At 37.8% G+C, this 19,925-nt stretch overlaps 1 protein-coding gene and 1 long non-coding RNA gene across 3 annotated transcripts in view; one reads left to right on the forward strand and one right to left on the reverse strand.

The window, feature by feature from the left end:
* MAP3K1 (mitogen-activated protein kinase kinase kinase 1) overlaps positions 1–443 on the reverse strand; it is a 59,234-nt gene extending 58,791 nt beyond the window's left edge. The window contains exon 1 of the mRNA XM_014887014.2: positions 306–443. The gene's annotated coding sequence lies outside the window, so the exon portion shown is untranslated. The remainder of the gene's footprint in view (positions 1–305) is intronic.
* Positions 68–7,146, forward strand: LOC106859617 (uncharacterized). 2 transcript variants are annotated; one of them, XR_001403878.2, is made up of 2 exons: positions 68–665; positions 4,536–7,146. It is a non-coding gene; the product is annotated as an uncharacterized LOC106859617 (long non-coding RNA). The 2 variants fall into 2 exon arrangements; XR_015799707.1 differs by having other exon boundaries at positions 534–665; positions 2,205–7,146.
* The last annotated feature ends 12,779 nt before the right edge of the window (positions 7,147–19,925 follow it).

Below are 19,925 nucleotides of genomic sequence, written 5' to 3' on the forward strand. Positions count from 1 at the left end.
GGAGCGCGGCCCCGCCCCCACCGGCCCTCCCCATGTGCGGGAGAGCGGCGGAGGCTCCGGTGGCCCCGGAGTGGGGTACGGCCGCCCGGCTGGGCTGGACTGGGCTGCCCCGTCCCGTCCCGTGCGAGGCGCGGAGAAGCCTTTCCCGGATCTCAGAGCGCTCCCAGCTCGCTCCCCCGTAACCTGAGCCGCTCCTCTCCACAGCATTTCCCTGGCAGCCGGCGAGGGGCCGGGAGGAGCGGAGCGCCCGCGCTGCCTCGCTGCATGCAGCCGAGGAATCGCCTCTCCAAAGTGCCCCAGCTCACCTGGTCGTCCCTCTCTGGAGTCAGTAGGAAATTACATACACATCCTCGCTCGTAGCCTCCGCGCGTCCTTCTCCGGGCTGCCCTCAGTTGGCCGGCGCCGCTCCCCTTGTCCTCAGGTATTTCTCCATGTCTGTAAACCACGGAGAAGCGTTAATGTCTCGCCGGAGCACTCCCGCCTCCATGTGTGCGCAGGAATGCACATGTAGATGAGATTATACCCTGCCACGCACACCTACCGCTGCGGCTGTTTCCTGAGAGACTGCGAGAGAGAAGAAATGCAGGAGACATCACATGACTCTAACCTTGGGGAGGTTCAAGTAAATTTTCTACTTGTCGGGATTTTCACTCGACCACATCGGGGTGATTTTGCTTTCTGATATGAGATAAGAAAAGGAAAAATGAATATTGCTATGCATACAAAGTTGTTTTCAGGATGGTGTGATTTTTAGATACAGTAGAAGTCACATAGTTCAAAGTACTTAAGCTGAATATTTCAGGCTTATTTCTCAGAATTTGTTAGGTGCAACATTAACTCAGCGTCTCAACAGGGATTATTAATGTGGTCGATTTGCTGGGATCCGTGATTTGATCTGAAGCACCTAGCTGAGTGAGAATTACCTTATAACAGAAGCAGATTCCTTCTTGTCTTATATATATGATCAGAGGCTGACCTAAATGTAGGGTCTTTGCTGGAGGATGTGGTGAGCAGATAGGAAAAGGTTTTTCCCCTCTAGACAATAACCTGAGGACGTTCTTTGCACTCTATATATTTGCAGAATAGTATCAGTAGGTAAGGCCTTGAGGGCACACTGAGTGAATTATTTAGGTGGTCTGTAAAGATACTATAACCATCCTTGTGCAGGTGAAAGGTGATGTGAAAAAGTCAGTTGCATTCATTGTCATCTTTCAAGTATGATTTCTTTGGGATAAACAGATCATCTAATATTCTCTTGTAAAGTACAACTTACAGATGTAAATGAATTCTGAGTTTCATAAAGGCAGCATTTGACACTAAGCCTCTCCTAAGTCTTTGAAGCCTCTCCTATAAATTCGAGACAGTTTTCTGGAAGATTCCTAGACCAAGATGCGTTGTCAAAGGGAGAATGGTACTCATGGCAATAAGATAACAAAGTATCTGCTTTGTAGACACAGCATGAAATTATTTGCATGCAAATCACTGTACTGTTATATCTTTTCAAATATTCCTCTCCTAAAATCACATTCACGGAAAAAGGAAAGAAAATAACCACACAAAACCCTATACTTTTAAAGACATCTAAACAGAACAAGATGACTTCAGATATTTTATAAATATCACATTGAAGAGGAATATCCCTTTGAGTAGCAATTGGATGGACTAGAACACAGAGAAGAAAAAGTATATCTTCAATAAAAATTAATCTAGGAGGTAAGGGGGCATACAGTGTGTATGACAGTTCTAGGGGACAGCTCTCCCAGAGTGCCAAGACTCCAACAAGGGAGAAGGCAACAGGAAATTGAAGGAAAATGTCGGAGTGGCAGTGGGGTACTGAGGAATATGCGTATGCACTGAAATGAAACATTTTCTGGAAAGCTGCTAAGAGCAAGGCAAAACATAAAATACAGGGACAGTGGGAGGCACCAGTGTAAGAAATAGCTGAACGGAGACAGGTGCTGTCACCATTCCTGCTAAGGCATTACTTTGCCTTTTGAGTAAGGCCAGTGCTGTCAAGGTTTTGAGTTACTTTTGGATAAGGTGCAAAGTGGAAAACCCTTACTATTCTGTCATTTAAAAATGCATGGCATGCCTTATAATGATTGTTTATCTCTTGATTACTTGCTGAATTTCAATTCTAATAAATTACATTCTGCCTGTAATCCTTATATTCACCTTATTTTTTCAAATGTGTTTCTCCACAGTGCCTTGACCAGAGAAGGAAGCATAGTGGCTAATAAAACCCACCCTCCATTCCTCACTCCAGAACACTACATAGTGCATTGCTGGCATGCAACACAGATTTATGCACAGTGTAAAGGCTCTACCACTTTGAAATCAGAAACTGAACATGTTGATTGACATCTCTGTTTTCTCATTTGCTCTTAAAATTTTTTTTGCACCAAAAAGTGAAGGAGTTGAGCTGATTGGACAAAAATGTACAAAACATACTGAAGAGCTCTGAGAGATAGTTACCTCTTGCACAGATTATTCCTCAGTCTGTCTAAAACACAGCTCTAGAAGGTAATGTGAGACTAACTTTTAGCAGTTTTCAATCACAAGTACCGGCACCCAGGGTTTGTTATGAAACAGAGGCCTTTGGCCTCAAATTAGCATCGTGCAATATTTGGAACATCTACTGTTGTACACAAAGGAACTTCTGTTTGGGAACACACTAAGATTTTGCAAGCCAAGGAGTTTCCTTGTTGCACAAAACTTGTAACAGTGTAATGAATAATCAACAACTTTCAACATGCTAGAGATAGGAATCTGCTGTGCCCCTGAATACATAACCTAGGCATCATCATGAACAAACAGAATAAATATGAGAGATAACACAGTCCATAGTTTCTGGTCTTGACTAAACATGCAAAAAGTGCTTTAATACTGTATACAAGCTGGATTCTCCCTATCTTGTTAGTCTGTGTAGAAAGACTTATCCCCACCTTGATCTTCTATTCATTCTTTCCATTGTGATAAAGGGAAAACAAACCTGCTCCTAAGCCAAAATCCTTTCCTGTTTGCTCCTCTGTGTAATGGAAAAGTCAAGAAACTAAATGAGGACCAATCTGAGGACTTTTTCATGCTTGTTTCCTAGGTCCTACTGAAAATCTGCTGGCATCACTGTTTTCTGTAGAAATGCTTTGCTATTTTGCTGATGCACCATTTTTACATTATAGCGTAACAGGTGTACCTTTCAGAAGAAATTTCCTTCAGAAAAGCAGGGTCCCATTCCACTTCTCAGGAGAGAGAATGTCAGGGAAAACTGGAATCTGTTACAGAAAATTGTAGAGGTTTTGCTCGTACACCGAGAAATGTCTACTGTTATTTATATTTTTCTTAATGTTTTACTTATGCTTTTCTTCACAATTTCAATGGAAAACCTCTTTAAAGATTATTTTCCCTCCCATTTCAGTCCATATGGAACCAAACTTTTGTTAAAAATGTTTTTGAAATCCATGAATTTGAGGGTGATGTTTTGATCTAGACGTCAGACACGTAATATAAGGAAAGAGCTGTACTTAAACCTCCTTGTTCTGCCAAAGATGTAATAGCAGTTCCCTGATTCTTTCTAAAAACTAATGATGCTGATGCTACTTATAACGCTCCTGCATTGTGTAGTCATATTCTTTGCACTTAACAATTGTTTTTGCTGTAGCATCTACTCGTGAACTGGTGAACCTTTTGGTCTATCTACCATATGATCCAAAGCAAAAAGGTGATCTCTTTCCAAAGAGTTTGCAATTTAAGGATGAAAAACAAACAGGCAACAGAGCACTCAGCAAGCCAGAATGTAGTCTTTGTATAGTATATTTGCCCCCTTGATTTTTTATCACTAGTTTGTACATCTTGCATTAACTACTGAAATCAGTTCCATTTTTGACCTTGGATAGTCTTTAGAATATTGATACCTTGATGTCTGATTTGGATATTCTTCTTGGATGTACTGCAGAGGATTTTCTGGCCTTGAAGAAGTCATGATCCTTTCATGGTTAAATTTTTTCCAACTGTAACTGTGTAACAAATATATTTATCTACCTAAGGCATTACACAAGGCTGAGGGATATAATATTATTGAGTTTCAAGATGAACCCCTTTCTCAAAAGAAATATATTAATGAACTGAGAAAAACCTGCTAAACCTCTTCTCATGTATCACTTACGAAGATCTTCCAAAATTATTGCAACCATCATCTCTTTTTCTTATATTCTTCCAGACTAGTAAGTTGACAGCATAATTCTCACCTGGATCAGCAATTCCATCTGTTGTAAGCGCCACTATCTGTTGTCTCTCTGGGGTAAAGCAACTCTACCATTTCAGAAAAACAGTGATAGCTCAGTTTTCCTTCACCCTGCTGCTACTTGTTACATCTCTTTCAGCCTAGGTATTCGTTATTCATTCTATTCTATGAGTCAAAGACACAAATAGAAGCACAGCTTTTAATAAATTGTGGCAGCTTTTTTCCACTGGAAGCTACAGATTTCCATTACAGAGAAACAGATGCAAGAATTTCACTTTTATTTTTGTCTCAACAGGAAGGAAGAAGGACCACTTCCTCACTCCCACTGAAGAGACCCTGCAGTTATTCTTTTCCTCTGCTGCTACTCATCACCCTTGCTCTGCCAGCAACAGAATCACGCAGTGCCAGCTGCAGTTACTAGAGGACAGTAACTTGAAAGCAACATAAACCTTCAACCACCAGCAAACATTAAAAGCCTTGTTGGTGTAACTCAGCATGGCTATAGGCTGTAAAACAACAGTCTTGTGTGATTGATATATCCAGCACATACCACACAGTCCTTTTGAGCATCCTGTAAAAGAAAAGCAGACAAGAGTGACACAATTTGACAGAGACCGCTGGATAACTGCCTCCCTGAATAATTGCCAGATGGACAAGGAACTGGCAGGAGCACTCTCCACAGACTACCCTGCTTGCTTTCTCCAGAGCCAGTGCATATCTGAATAATCATTTCTGGGTGCAGTTATGGCATGCAGCCTGACACCTTCTCTCCCTCCTTTTCATTTCTATTCATCCCACCCTGGCCCTCCAGTCATGATGTCTTTATGCTTCCATTCATGATGGCTAGCAGTGATGGCAGTGCTGCTCCTCTTCCTAAATCCAGTAGGTAGACTTGCCAAGGACCTCACAGCTGTCGGAGGGAATAAAACTCAGCAGCAATATCCGTGCCTAGCTCATCATGTGACCCCTTTATGCCAAGTCTGCCAATTTTCTGGCATCATGGTAGAAGTGAATCAAACAGCTATTAGCTGTTACAATGGCAGGGAATCCACAGATCTTAAAAATATTTCTGGGATCCTCTATGTCCAAACAGTCAGATTTTTATCATCTCCACCACTTTAGAAAAAGTTGCATGGTATTTTCCTTAGGCTTTTAAATCTCTGTTATTCCCTCCAGCAGTGTAGTTGGCACAACACGATTTTATTACTTGTGTGCCAGTCACAGTCCCTGAGAACAGTATTTCCAAAGCCATTTAATCATAGTGTCCAAAGCTATCGTCTAAACCAAACATCTTTAAAAATCATATGATCTGGACATCAGTACTAGGCGTTTGCCTATCCAGTGACAAAGTGTTTTGAACACGATTTTTTTTTTCAACATTTTCTGTGCATATGTAAGTAAGAGTCCAGGAGTCATAAAAAAGTTTCCCATGTGGTTTCTGGAAAGAGAAAATTACACTGGAGAGTTCTGAGGAAAGTAACATTTCAGTTCTAGTATTTGATTGGTATTAAAATCAATCATCTTATCTTTGTAAGTTATGAAAATCTGGCTCCAAAAGAAATACAAAGAAATGAAATATATTTTTGCAAAACAAATTTCTGACCTTTCTTGAGTTCTACTTTACTGATATTTTTTTAAATATTCTATCCCATAATATAAGCGTAGCTGTTGAATCTGATTGCTGTTCCTGAGGTTTGTCATTTATAGAGCTCTAGCTGTTCTACATCATAGCTTCCTTTGCTACACCGAATTAATTTGTAATTTTTATGACGTCTGGATACTAATCTTATCAATAAATCATGAATAGAAAAATCCTTTCTTTTCTGCATGCTCACCATCCTTTTGTTACATACTGAAATCACAGAAAATTGCTGTTGTATTAGTTGATGGTCTTTGACATTGGCAAAGTTGTTTTTCATGTAATATAAATACATGCAAATACCATGCATATTTGTGTTACATATATATGCTGCTTCTTTAATGGATTTGGATTAGATTTTGTGGTTTTGCAATTTTCATTTTGATCATTTCATCTCACTGATGTAACCTAAAAGTATTATCAGGGTACAAAGCTGAGCTGACTTCAAATGCTCTGCATGTTTGCAATATGAAAGGCTTTGGAGAAGCAAGGAATGACCTTCACAGAATATGTTGTGTGGATTTGGGAGGGGACATTACTCTAATGCTTGCCAAGGTAGGATACACAATTTATTTTGACTGATTGCCTATCTTCCTTGTTCTTTGTGGTTTAAGCCAAAACTTTTCAGATTTTGAATAAAGGTTTGCAAGTCTCCAGCGCATAACTGACAACTTACAGTTGAAGGTATTATCCAGGCAAGCCACTTCCAGTTAGTTGTGTAACTGCTTTTCAAGGACAGTGCCTTAATCAAGTTTTCTGTGCTTGACACTAACAGTGCAAGTCAGATCAGTTAAAAAACAAATGTCACCATTTTCTCTTAAATTTTATTAACAAAGACATGGTTCTGAGATGCTGCATTTATCTAGACACGAGATTTGAAAAGTGATCTTGTTTACAAATATTCACCAATTTCATTATATTGATTTCTTTAATTTAATCTTAATTATAAGCTGCACGGTCTGCTTTATCTTCAAGAGAACAGTCTCTCCTTTAATTTTTATCCAAGATAAGAATGTGTATTAACACTTTTACGTATTACTCATGGAAGTCTTGAGATTATAACTATTTGTTTGCTCTGTTAAACTAGAACAAAGGATCCTTCATAGGTTGGTAACATACCTTTCAGTCTACAGTAAGAACAATTGCAACCACTTTCTAATAACTTCTTTCAGCCTCCAGTGAAATATACTCATGTATATATGAAGTATGGAGAGTATTTTTACATTTTACTAAATGTAAAAATAAAATGTAGACTGATGATACTAAATTCAGAAAATAATGCTCCCTCTTATTTTTAAGTTCCTAAACCCAGAACTTTCTAAGTTTTTTTCAAATTCCTTTGAATATTCTAACTTGCCATGTTTACTATTAATTGTGATAATATATATTCCTTCTGTTTCACAGAGAACTCAGATTTAAATATATATTCCTTCTTTTTCACAGAGAACTCAGATTTATTTGGATTTAGTTCAGTAGAAGTACTTGCACATTACTTCAGCAATATTTTACTTTGAATATGAGAAAAGCCTACCTTTCCATATCCATTAATCTCCAAGTGTAAACTCATTAAACCTTAAGGAAAGGTATCTTTCTCTTAATACATTAAAACACCTTTCTAATTCAGGTCAATCCTTTATTCTCTTGTCCTGCCAACTAAATTTTAGTAGAGGAGATTGTCATCTGCTGAATCTTTAAGCAGTATATAGCTATCTCTTTTTTTTCCCTGACTAGAGTCCCTTTCTTTTCCAAATTTCTAAAAATCCCCCCAGATTCTTAAGACTCAGATTTAAATTGTGGGAATCTTCAGTTTCAACACAATGGTCCAATAAGAAATATAGTTCCCTGGAACACTATATGTGTCCACCAGGAACTTTTCTTTCAGATTTTGTAGGATTTGGGGATATACACTACTCCTGAGTGTCTAGGTATCAAAGAACAACACAGCTCATCTTTTTACCATATTAAGTAATCCAGTGTTTGAAGAAAGCTGAAGAGCATCTGAAAAGTATCACTGGAGAAAGTTAGGAAAGAAGAATATGGCCAATTGGAAAAGCCTGCAGAAAGTAGAAAAATCCTATTTTTTAAATGCAGAATTTCCCCTAATATAAATGGCATAAAACAACTTCTTTGCATCTAAAATAGAACAGGACTATTTCTATAACTCATGTGAACATTTATTTAAATCGGTCAATAAATACAAAATTCTTTGCATGCAATATTTTTTTCTTAGTATTGTCTTTGGTTCTTATTTTCCATTCTAATACTATCACTGATGATATCACAGCATGTTGAAGAGGTATGTTTCATAAACTCTTGACTTCCCCATCCTTCTCTCTTCTTTAAAGTATTGAAGGTAGAAAAGTTAAATTAAGGTAGAAAAGTTAAATTCCAGTATATTTTTATGATGTCAAGAAAGCCAAAGTCATAGCTATAAACAGAAAATATTTATATTTCCCCTGCTCTCAACAAAGCATGAGATAAACTGTTACTTTTTGGAATAATAATGATTTTTATCTGAAACTTAGACTAGCTTTATAAACATGTCAAACAATCTGTATAAAACCACAACCACAGTGTATTTGGTGCAGATGCATGTTACAGAACCATGTGAAGGTGTTTGTTTTGGTACATGGAAAGGCATTCCAACCATCTTATTTTAGTTATTGTACCACACCAAAGACAACAAAAGCTGTCCTGAGATTGAAGTGTATGATGCTTTCAAGGCATGTTCATTGTGAATATTCAGAAGGTCAGAGGTCTGAATTCCACTGCTGTCTCGCATTCTAGTCTTGTTGCAGGAGATGGGAAAGTATGAATGAAAATGTTGCTAGTAAGCCTAAGCTTACCATACAATTTCGTGAGTATTTTGGCATTCGTTGGTTTAGAAGGGGATATACAGAGGCTCAATAATTAGAGAGGGAAAATCTGTCTACTTCTCTTTTGCAATCTCAGCTAAGGTTTTTCAGAGCACCAGGCGTGGAGCCATGGCCCTAATGGTTAAACTCCAGGGATGGGGGAAGGATTCTGCTGCCATTATTGTCCCCTGCACTCCTGGTCCCTAGGCCCAGTGAAGGCAACATCTGTGTCCTCTCTTTCCCAAAGCATAGCTTTAATGATTCACAATGTTGTCCCTATGAGAACTTTTCAGAAGAACTTCTTAAAGAATGAAAGGTGCTTCTGATAAATCAAAATTTTGTGTGTCATTTTCTCTGACAGGTGTGTTGTATGTTAATAGTGATACAAAGATCTCCTGATACACAGATTTCACTGTTAGGTGAACTGTTTAGGTTGCTCTACACTTTTAACAGTGTAATTCTCTGAATATCCATGCTCTATTTGTATAACAACCACTGCTAAAGCACAGGCAAGTGAAACAACTTACTATCATTCAGAAAAATCATGGCCTAAGCTGGAAATTATATCTTCTACTCTGGACACTAGGCATAGGCCCACTTCCTTGTGAAATTATAAAAGGACTTCCATGTCGTATCTTAGCCTTTCTCTTTGCTCCAGCAAGTAATGTTTTGAAGAGAAAGATCTTGTGTCCGGTGTTTCTTAGTCTAAATGTCATTGACCACAGTTAAAATACTGTTTCTCTTAGATACAAGCATCAAAATGCTCTTAAAGGAATGCTTATCAACTCATCTAAAGCAGAATGTTTAATTTTCTTTGCTGCAAACACATGTACTTAGCACACAAATTAATAGAAAGTAATCTAGGATTTAACTAATTCATCTAGGTCATTACATCCTGTGGTACTTATTCTGTCTTCTAGTTACAGCAGAAAAACCCCACATGAATATTTTTAATCTCTAATAGTTTTTTTGATATATGAGTCAGACATGGGGGGTTGTGGTGGCATTATAGCGAATAACACAGTTCTTCTGCACTTAAAGAACATGCACAACTCCTATGCACAAGCTACAACTCCTATCACAAGACAACCTAGGCTATGAATGCAATTTTAATTCAAACTAGTTCAATTTTAACTACTTCTGGGTAGCAGAAACTATGACAAGGGGCTAGGAAGTCTGCAGAAAAAAGAGGCTGCACTGGTCACACCCTCCTCTTTGCCTGCACTGGGCTCAGCAAAAAGCAAACTGAGCTGGCCAAGAATAAGTTGATTCAGCATGCTTTGCTGAAAAGGCTCTTAAGCTGTTCCAGACAAAACTATGAGGAAGGATGACAGTGACAACACCATCTATCCTTCAGGCTAAGTCTCCCCCTCCACCCACTGCTAGGTTTTGAACTGCTGCCAAAATGATTCATCTTTACTTTAAAATACAGTAGGAAGTTCATGTCTGGCACAGGTTGTTCCTCAGTTCTTTTTAACTGTCTTCCATGCCTACACAATCTACTAAAAGTTTCAGATATGGTTTATATTGCAGCACACAATAATGTGTAGTTTAGCTTCAGGTAGAAAGGCTGGACCTTGTTTGCTGTTACTTGCTACGTTCATTTGTACAATGTGATCAGAAGCTGAAACAGGAAGAGGTGAAAGCTAATGAGAACTGATTGAGACTGAAGTGCTTGCTTCAGAAAATTTTGCCCTACACTGCTTGACCTACAAATGCATTCCCTTTCCCCCCTACTTATTGCTTCAGGCTTTTTCTTTGGTCTTGTTGTACCACAGAATTTGCAATGATTTAACTGAATCAGTTTCTTAAGGAACATATTTAAATCAGAGTAAGCTGCTTGCATGAAGATTTGAAGACCCTTGAGTAATTTCCAGAGATAAGACTTTTTATGTAGTATCAGGAAATCTTTCAATTAGTTTCTTTCACCAATATATCTCAAAGCACTTTGTAAAGTAGGTTACTGCCATTTGCTGTTTTGCAGATGAAGAACATATGAAATTATTTGCTTACTGTGTGCAAGTAGAAAACTAGGAATAAAAACCTGTGTCTGCCCAATTCAGTTTTTCAGCCACAAAAATACATGGGATTTCCAAGTTTTTCTTGGAATGTGGATTCAATTTCTGCTAATATTGTAACAATACAGAGCGATTTCAACGTAATCACATTTGACTTAAAAATTCCCCAACAAAATAATAGGTCCTATTGGATGTACTGTAAAGTTATGGGGTTTTGTTTTATTTTTAAAATAATGTATCAGCTCATCTTTTAGGGTTTATCATGTAAAAATATATTGGAAGCACCTGTAAAATGTCTAGAGCCTCTCTTCCTCCATCAAAGTCAGGCATGGATAATTCATTCCAAAGTTATATTCAGATACAAGTAAACCATCTAAGAGTCAAAATACAGTGCTATAGCAGGATATAAATCAGCTAAAGTGTGATCATATAACTGCTTTTACAAGGAGCAAAAAGGAATAAACATTGTACTGTATTGAAACACCACCTCACTTTCCATCCATCTTCAGAATGCAGCGATAAGCAAAGCTTACATTCTCAGTAAGGCTGTCCTAACACTGGGCTATCAGGTGCTGGTCTGATGGTGGATATTTTTCTATTAAATGTTCATCTTCTATCACTGGGTCTGAGGGATCTAGTCATACCTCCTTCTTTGGAGGTTTCCAGGGCTGAGTTAAACAACCCCACAACTGAGCTGATTTAGTGCTGGCAAAAGGCTTGCCTTGAGCAGGAGGTTGAACTGCATATTGTCAGGAGAGCCCTGCCAAACAACACTTCAATAGTCCTGATGTGAATGCAACAGATCTTGATTTAAATTGGCCTGTAGTGCCTGAAACAAAAACCCAATGCACCAACCCACCATCATGAGAATGGATAAGGTCTTGCAGAACTGGGAAAGTTCTTCATTTCAGAAAAATGGAAGCACTCAATTTTGTGTGGTACAGTCTGTCTGTTATGGTAGAAGAGGGATTAATTGGGTTTTATATTAGCCAGGTCTTGTGTGCAGAAGGATTTTATTAATTGGTTGCCATCATTAACCCAGTTTCACAGATGAATAAGAAACTGAGTTCCTGTTACAAATGATACTTAGGCCTTTTTCAGATCTCCGTATTCTTCTTTCCCTTTGCAATAAAAGAGAGAAAATCGCAGATCAGCATGGTCATTGTAATCTGTCACTTTTGTCTAACTTTTTTGGGCAGGACTTCTAAAGGCTACTAACTTGCAAGAAGGATGTGATCATGGGAAAGGTACCACAGTTTCATTTTTTAATCAATGCCTAATTAGAACTAAGAAGACAGTTACATATTTTGTTCAAGGAAAAAGACAGACCAAGAGAAGTACAAACATCCATGTTATATGCTATGTAGGGAGTAGCTAATCTGAAGCTACCATTGTCATATAGTAAATCGTTTAATTAGTGTTACTAACAATTAGAACAAGGCAGAAGAAGTTAAGGGAACAATTTGCTACCTAAAAATGCAATCACATCTCAAAAGCGTTTGGCATATAGTTTTACTCTGACCACAGTGGTAGTCTTTGGGTAGAAGTATTCTATTTTTGAAACAATGAAGTGTTTATGTTTAAGGCCTTTCTTTGGGGATATCTTAAGAATATTGTGTTTCACACATCTCTATATACTGCTGTATAACTATGAACAATCTTTTATACTGCTGGGTTTTCCCAGAACAGTTGATGATGAATAGTTGCTGAAGTAACATTAAGCAGAATTAGGGTGGGCATTTGTCAAAGCTATCAAAGTTATTTTGTTTAGAGTGGAAGTTAATGGTATTTATTCAGTGTCTTCAGCTACGCTTATTCACAGAACAGTATCATTCTATGAGAAATATGTGTACATCAAGACAAAATTAGAAGCAGACTATATAAACATGAGTACATTAGAGTACAAATTCACTGTGGTCATTTTACAGCTGTAGAAATCATCACTTCAGATACAGAAAAGTAACAAAATTATAAGAAGTCATATTTAAAGTTCTAGGGGATTTTTCACTAGTTTTTTACTTGTGCTGAAAAATAAAATTATATACAGAGTCACAGATACCTATTAGGCATATTCTAAGACCCTAAGTCAGGACTCTTGCTGATTTTTGCTGTCATAAAAATCATATGCTATCCTTTTATGTAACTGCTTCCAGTACCATCAAATGAAGAATTGCTGTCAAACTGTCAACTCATGCATCTGACATGACTTGATAAAGAAGGAAAATTATATTAAATAAATTAAATTAAGTTCCAAGCTCAACAATCTAATTTTTGTTGAAAATTCTAGAATATATTTTAAAATACTTTCAGAAGGGTAAGATGATGTACAGGCTTTGTGACAACATGTATTTAAAGAAAAATACAGTACAGGAAATTAAGATACACTTGTGGATAAACTTGCTGCAAATAAAACAGTGCAGGAATAGGCGATGGATTTCTACCTGTTCACATTTAACATTTCCTATAGTGTTGCTGTATGAAGAAAACTCTCTCCTTGACTCACTTAAAATTAAGTAAACATATTTCTTATTTGTTTCTTTGACTTTAGTGTGTGGGGTTTTATAAATAGGGTTTCTTTTTTCACCACCTGAAAATTAGAACGTTTTGGGAGCATAAACCTCCAAACACTGCAGCTGAAGAATGCATGTATTCTCTGTTAATAGCCTTCTGGATCACAAGTGGTGTCACAGTCAAACCCTGCACTGGGATCTGGGTTGTCTCTTTGTCCATACTGGATTACCATTCAAAATGACTCTGTTGGAAGCAGATCTGTTCAAGGCATTACCAAACTTCTGAGCCCAGTAGCTTGGTCTCAGAATGCCCTGTTGTCCCTGTTCTGGTAGTGTCATCTCCTATCAGGACGCTGCCAGGGCTACAGCCATCATCATCCTCTGCTGTGACTCCTTCCAAAGCAATCCTCACTGGTGCCCATGGCTCATGTACATGAAAGATGGCAACTGTGGGAGGTTGTGGCATGGCCAGGCTCCATCAGAGCTCAGAAGAAAAGCTGGTGGGATGAGGCTTGGAAGACCTGAGATTTTCCTACAGCACTGCATACTTTTACTCACCCCACTGTGATATGTTTTCTAGGGTGAGACTGTCTTCTATGGCTGGGTGCAGCTGCCACAGTAGGGAAATTCTGATGAGCAGGTTTTGAAAACAACAGACAGCAGGATCTGCTGGCATGGAGCATGTCAATAAAACATGAAAAATGAGCCAACATAGACTGACAAGAAGGCTAGACACAGCCCAGTCTGCCCTACAACACAGCAGCGGGACACCGAGACATGGCCCACTCTGTCCGACCACTCCTGAGCCTCCTTCGACCCAGCCACAATAATGAGTGAATAAAGGTAGGAAACAGAGGGTCTGCTTGCATTTTATAAGGCAGTTATGTGCAGAATTTTAAGAGACTGGTGGTACAGCCTTTATGATCAGAAGTATCATTCCCTAATATCTGAACTATGTAAATAAAGGCCGTGGGTACATGCATTTAAATGTAGATCAAAACGTTCCTGATTTCAAGACATAATGCACAAAACAACTAAGCTTTCCAAGACTGCAACATCAAAGACCTTAAAAAAGGCAATACAGATGACTGTCAGCCCACTCATATTTGTGACTTCTAGTATTTCCTTCTGCAAATAAAAAGAATGAGAAAATGATCCAGTTTATTGTCTTCAGACAAGAAATCACCATATCTGTTTGCTTTGGAGTAACAGCGTACCATCTGCCTGTAGCAGCAGAAGGATTCTAAGGGCAGAACAGCTCACTGCAGAGGATGGACAGGTCCTTGCTATAGTACATTGTTATAAATGTAAAGATAAATTACAGACGTGTCCCACTGCAGACCTATGACACCTGCACAGCAGCAAAGCTTTCTTTTGCACTGGGAAGCCAAGAGACAAAGGCAGCATTTTGGCAAGCCAGTAACAGCAGCCAGAGAACATGTGCTTTCCAGCAGCAGCTCCCCTTCACTGGGGCTTTGACTTAATGACATGGTCCCAGGGATCTAAACCCGGGTTCATCACCTCAGCTATCCCATCTGCCTCCCACAAGCAATCCCATGTACTTGCTGAGAAGGAGCTTGAGACATTTGAAGTTTCATCAAGATTTATCAATTACACCTCATATAAAATTCTTACGATTATAAGCAGAGATAAGCATTAATCTCATCTCTAATTTAAGGCAATGATACTAAAATTTATTCTTGCAGAAACCCCTCCTGCCTAATTCTTCAGTAATATTTAAGAAGAAATATAAATGGATAGCAATGCCTGTTGCCAAGGCAGATTAGTTTGTCTGTTGCCTCAGCATTGTGAAACAGATGTTGTGAAACATCAACTGAAAGAAGCCTAGTCCAAGACTCAAAAGGGGTGATTTATGCTACTAACTTGAGAAAGAAGACCGTCTAGGACTTTAAAAACAAATAATGCATTGGGCTCTTTTAACTTATTTCTCAAATTGTTGCCAACTTCATACTGATTTCAAATCTTTATACACTACAAAGCACCCAGCAGTGAAACTTGGCAAGGAATTAACAGCTGAGAAAGACAGATGAGATGAATCATGATCATACAGATGCAGTGCTGCATGCACACAGCACAGAAAACTGTATATTTTGTAAAAGTAGAATAGCCATGTAAAATTTCAGTATTCTTTCAGATGCAATGCATTCACACATTTTAACAACCTGTAACATAAGAAAAGTTCTACCAGAGCAATTTTGGAGATCAAAACTCCAAGATCTGAAAGGAAGTAGGCATTACAACATCCCTTAGAGTAATCTTTATCTTGCAAATAATGTGAAGAAGTATCTTGTGTTTAGACAAACAGAACTGATTTCAACAAGAAAAAAATTGTTAAAAATTATGCATGCCCTCAGTCTACATATGTAAAATAAGGACTACTGAATTCTGTGTGACCTGTACAAACACTCATGAGCTAAATCCTGAGTGTAAAATGAGTGCATCATGTTGTATCCTTTGCTCCCATGAATCACTCAATAGTACTTAGAAAAACTTAGTTCAAAATACACATGTAGCATCATATTACTCTAAAAGAAAATGGAATGTTATTGACAGTAGAGCAGTAAGTTTACTTTTGATTACACTTATTTTTATAATTCAAAGCTCTGTAATTTTTGGAGTCCATGGAAATATGCCCTCTAACGCTTGTAATTAGGAGAAGAAGGAAAAAAGAATCAAAAACATTTTGCGGAAGAATTAGCTTTCTTCATACAGAGTTAGTCAATTAAGTAAACTCTTTGACAAAAGTCAGTTATGGCTGATCATGTCTGAGAATAAAAGATATTGGTCATTTTGCAAGCTGGATTGGGTTAGAATAATTAGATCAGTAAGAATAATTTCTAGTTTAGTTCTTGGATAGATTATGGTAGTAATTAAAAAAGACTACAGAGGGATTTCTAAATGCTGTTACACTTCTTAAGAGTTACATATCCTCATCTCATACAGCTGACTGTTTAAGGAATGATCATGAGAAAAGCTCATGTTTCTAAATGGGAGGTCAAGAGACAGGGCAGGAAAGGATTGCAGCAGTAGCACTGTATGAAATTAGTACTGTTGTCATATAAAACCTGTTGTATACTACTTGGATGAGGGAACTTCATAGTTGCTTCCATCACAATAATATAGTACTTTTATGAAACTTGAAATAGCTTTATCAAAAAGTGATTTATAGCCTAAATTAAGTACTGTATTTTCTGCAAACTATGTATGGCCTTTCGGAATAACAGAGAAAATTTCGGGCTTAATGCATATATTCTCAACTTCTTTCTCTTTGCACAAACTGGGGGAATAATTATCTTCATGCCTAGAAAAAATAAGGTGATCAAAGAAAGCTTTGCCCTTTTCCTTCCCTCATGAAAAATCTTTTTTTTGCTTTTTTTTAGGCAGCTTGATACACAAGAAAGCCCTATGTCCAGGAAAAATAATTTATAGTTTATAAAAGATCAGACTGTTCTTACTGCTATACAGCATGGGGTGCCTTTCCTGAACTCTATTGTTAGAGCTTTGGCTCTGCTCCTCTATAATATACCAGATGCTTAACAGGGGCAGAGGGACAGATTAGGGAATACCTGCCTTCACTATGGAGTTTGGAATAAAATTTGCATTGGAATTAATGGGAAAACATATTCTTATGGCACTGATATTAAAGGCAAAGGAAGATTTGAAAACATAAAGTAACATGTGAATATAGACATGGGAGAAGGCAATGGTGTCTAATATAAATAGATGGTTTTTTATAGTAAAGTGATCTTTCAAGGTTAAACATACTTTCCTGGACTCAAAAAGAGAATATAAAGTTCAGGATCTTTCTTCTTGGTCAAGATGTATTTTCCAAAATACAGCTTATAAAAAGTTTTATCACTGCCTTATGGTGATGAAATAAAGGAAATATGCTGTCACTCACGGTGGTATGGAATGCTTCTTCATGTCCCATTGGACAGGTTACTCCCCTGGCCATGTAACTTGTCGTGTTGCAGATACTTGTGAAGTGCTTACCACATATGCATACAGAGTTTAACACGACCCTGATAAGTCTTTACAGCTGTCTAGGAATCTGCTGCAGGACATCAGGCCCTGAGGGATTAAAGAACTTGTTATATACATATCTCTTTCCTGCACTTTGAGGGCTCTCTGATTAGCTGGAATTTCGCTATTTTACCTTTCAGGAAACTCACTACTCTTACCAGGTTGAACCTGCTCTGCTGAAAGCAGTGCTAGGACTATGTGTCCATGCACAGCATATTCCATAGCTGTGAGCCACGGGGCAGAATCACTTTCAAAGGAACAGAGGAGCTTTCCTGGATTTTAAGTTGCCTCATGTACATGCATGGTTAAGTATGATCAATCTTTCATTGGAAGTAAAACCCCATAATTTGCATTTCAATATGTACAATAAAAAAATTTATCTGGAAGCACATTTGAGCATATCTGTTACAGAGCTGCACTTCAGATTCTATTCTCGCAGGCTTTTGGATGTGAATACTGGAAAATTTAATTCAAAATGTGCATGACTGTAAGTCCATGTGTTGCTGTAGAGGCAAAGCTGTAGTCAGTACACAACACACATGTACAAGGACTTACAATGGGACAGCCTTACAAACCAGAGGCTGGTGCTGAGCTGTAGGATTGTGTGCCTGTGCTCTGCAGTTCTTCTTTTTCTGTCCTTAGACAAGCAGTCACTCCAGGGCCTTCTGTGCCCTCAGCCACCCAGGATATCATCAATACTTAAGGGAAGAAGAATAGAAGGAGGAATCACAGCCCAGATAAAGGTCACTTTGAGGCAATAAAATGCCATGACAGAAAAGCAAAAATACGTGATTGGATACAGAAAGCAGGCAGACGAAAGGTCTGAGCCTTATCTTTCATGAGTGAACACGTATTATTGTTACATGGTTGGAACCCATGTGCTTTAACTACAAACATATGTTTACAAAATTCAGGGCGTTTTTGCCCTGACTTTGGGGAGATATTTCAAAGGATGAGAGTTTTTTCTGTATCTTGCACACAAATATAACCAAATCACAAGTTTAAGCCTGTTAGTAAGAAGTTAAATAGGAAATACCATTTTCTATTGAAAATGTCAATAAACAATCAAATTTTATTTCCAAACCATGTCTAATGACAGCTTCAGTAGATGTAGATTTTTGACAATCAGAAAATATGCACTTGTCCCTCATACACATCAGATGTTTAAACTTTTTTTATGATCCATATATTTTTATACAACAAAGTACCTGTAAACTCTATGCCTTCCTACTTGTTTCCTTTCAGTTTCCCTAAGCCTTGTTGGTAAAACCAGTAATGAAATATGGTTATGAACATGGAGATACAGGAAAAGAGAAAAAATTGTGTTACAGTGTAAAGTCAAAAGTTTTCATTAACCAAAAATAACCAAAGTTGATTACTTATGCTGAAGGCTATAGGCTATAGGCTCTTGCTATTGAAATTCAATCTAGCAAGAATATTTTTTTATGATTCATCCTGGGAAGGTATCACAATTTCCCCAAGGTCAGAGGAGCAGGGCATCTGTTTGCAAGAAATAGGTCTTTACTGAATATTTATGAAAGAAAGAATGCCTAAAATGTAGATGCTTCTTGTACTTGAATAACAAATGATACTGGAGTCTAAAATCTTCCAAAATATGGGAAAATTATCCTGGAACTCTATTCCTCTAAAGACAAAGACACAAAGATATGAACAGATCAAGGCTCTTTGATTATGGAATGGTTATACATAGGTGATAATTTGATTATCATGTATGTTGCATATTTCTGGGAGAATTTATAGCTTTGTTTTCAGATATGCAGAGGGATGAAATGTAAATATAACCTTTACTGGATAAAGTTGGAATAAAGAAATGAAATAGAAACTGACATTATTTCCCCTTACATTTTAAAAATGGACAAATAAGTGTTCTAAGATATAAATTAATCGGTAGGGATGGTCAAATTATACAGTACTATTCAGCAAGGTCATAGCTTTGTAACCATTGAACATAAGATCCCATGCTAGCTACTATGGAGAATTAAGAATGATTGTGTTGGAAATAGGTCATCTATGATGACAGGAAGTATCAAATTAAGTATTATTAAAGCTGTATAGCAATTAGTCAAGAAAAACCCAAACAATTGTCAGAAGACACTAGTATGGCTTTTCTTTGCAACAGCTCAAACAGAGAGGCTATTTGAGCATGCTGTTGCTGAATGAAGTACATTTTCTGTGGTTAAAATCCTAGTAACTGAGGTTGTCACCACAGGACATCATGAAGAACCCATGGCATATCCCACTTTCTGAAGAAGGAATCTCTGTGCCAGTGCTGTAGCTCAGAAGCTACTCCTCTGAAATGTGAAAGAAAACCCAAACGCAAATACATTAGTAGGTAAATTTCTTTGTCTGAATAGTGGTTTATGTGCACTTGCAGATTTTTGGGGCCTTCCAAAGAGAACAAGATTGAAAAGCACTGTTTCAGCAAATTTCCCTTATATAATTAACATTCTTCTGACTTTAACCATCTCCAATTTTTACAGCATTTCCTGTTCCCTTACACAAAGACAATGTTGTGTTGCAGGGAAATACTTTTAAGGATGAGAGCTTCTTGTGCATCTTGTACACAAAATGAAACAAATCACAGTTGAAACAATATTG

Source organism: Sturnus vulgaris, chromosome Z (assembly GCF_052056855.1).
Source record: "Sturnus vulgaris isolate bStuVul1 chromosome Z, bStuVul1.hap1, whole genome shotgun sequence".
Classification (NCBI taxonomy): Eukaryota; Metazoa; Chordata; class Aves; order Passeriformes; family Sturnidae; genus Sturnus; species Sturnus vulgaris.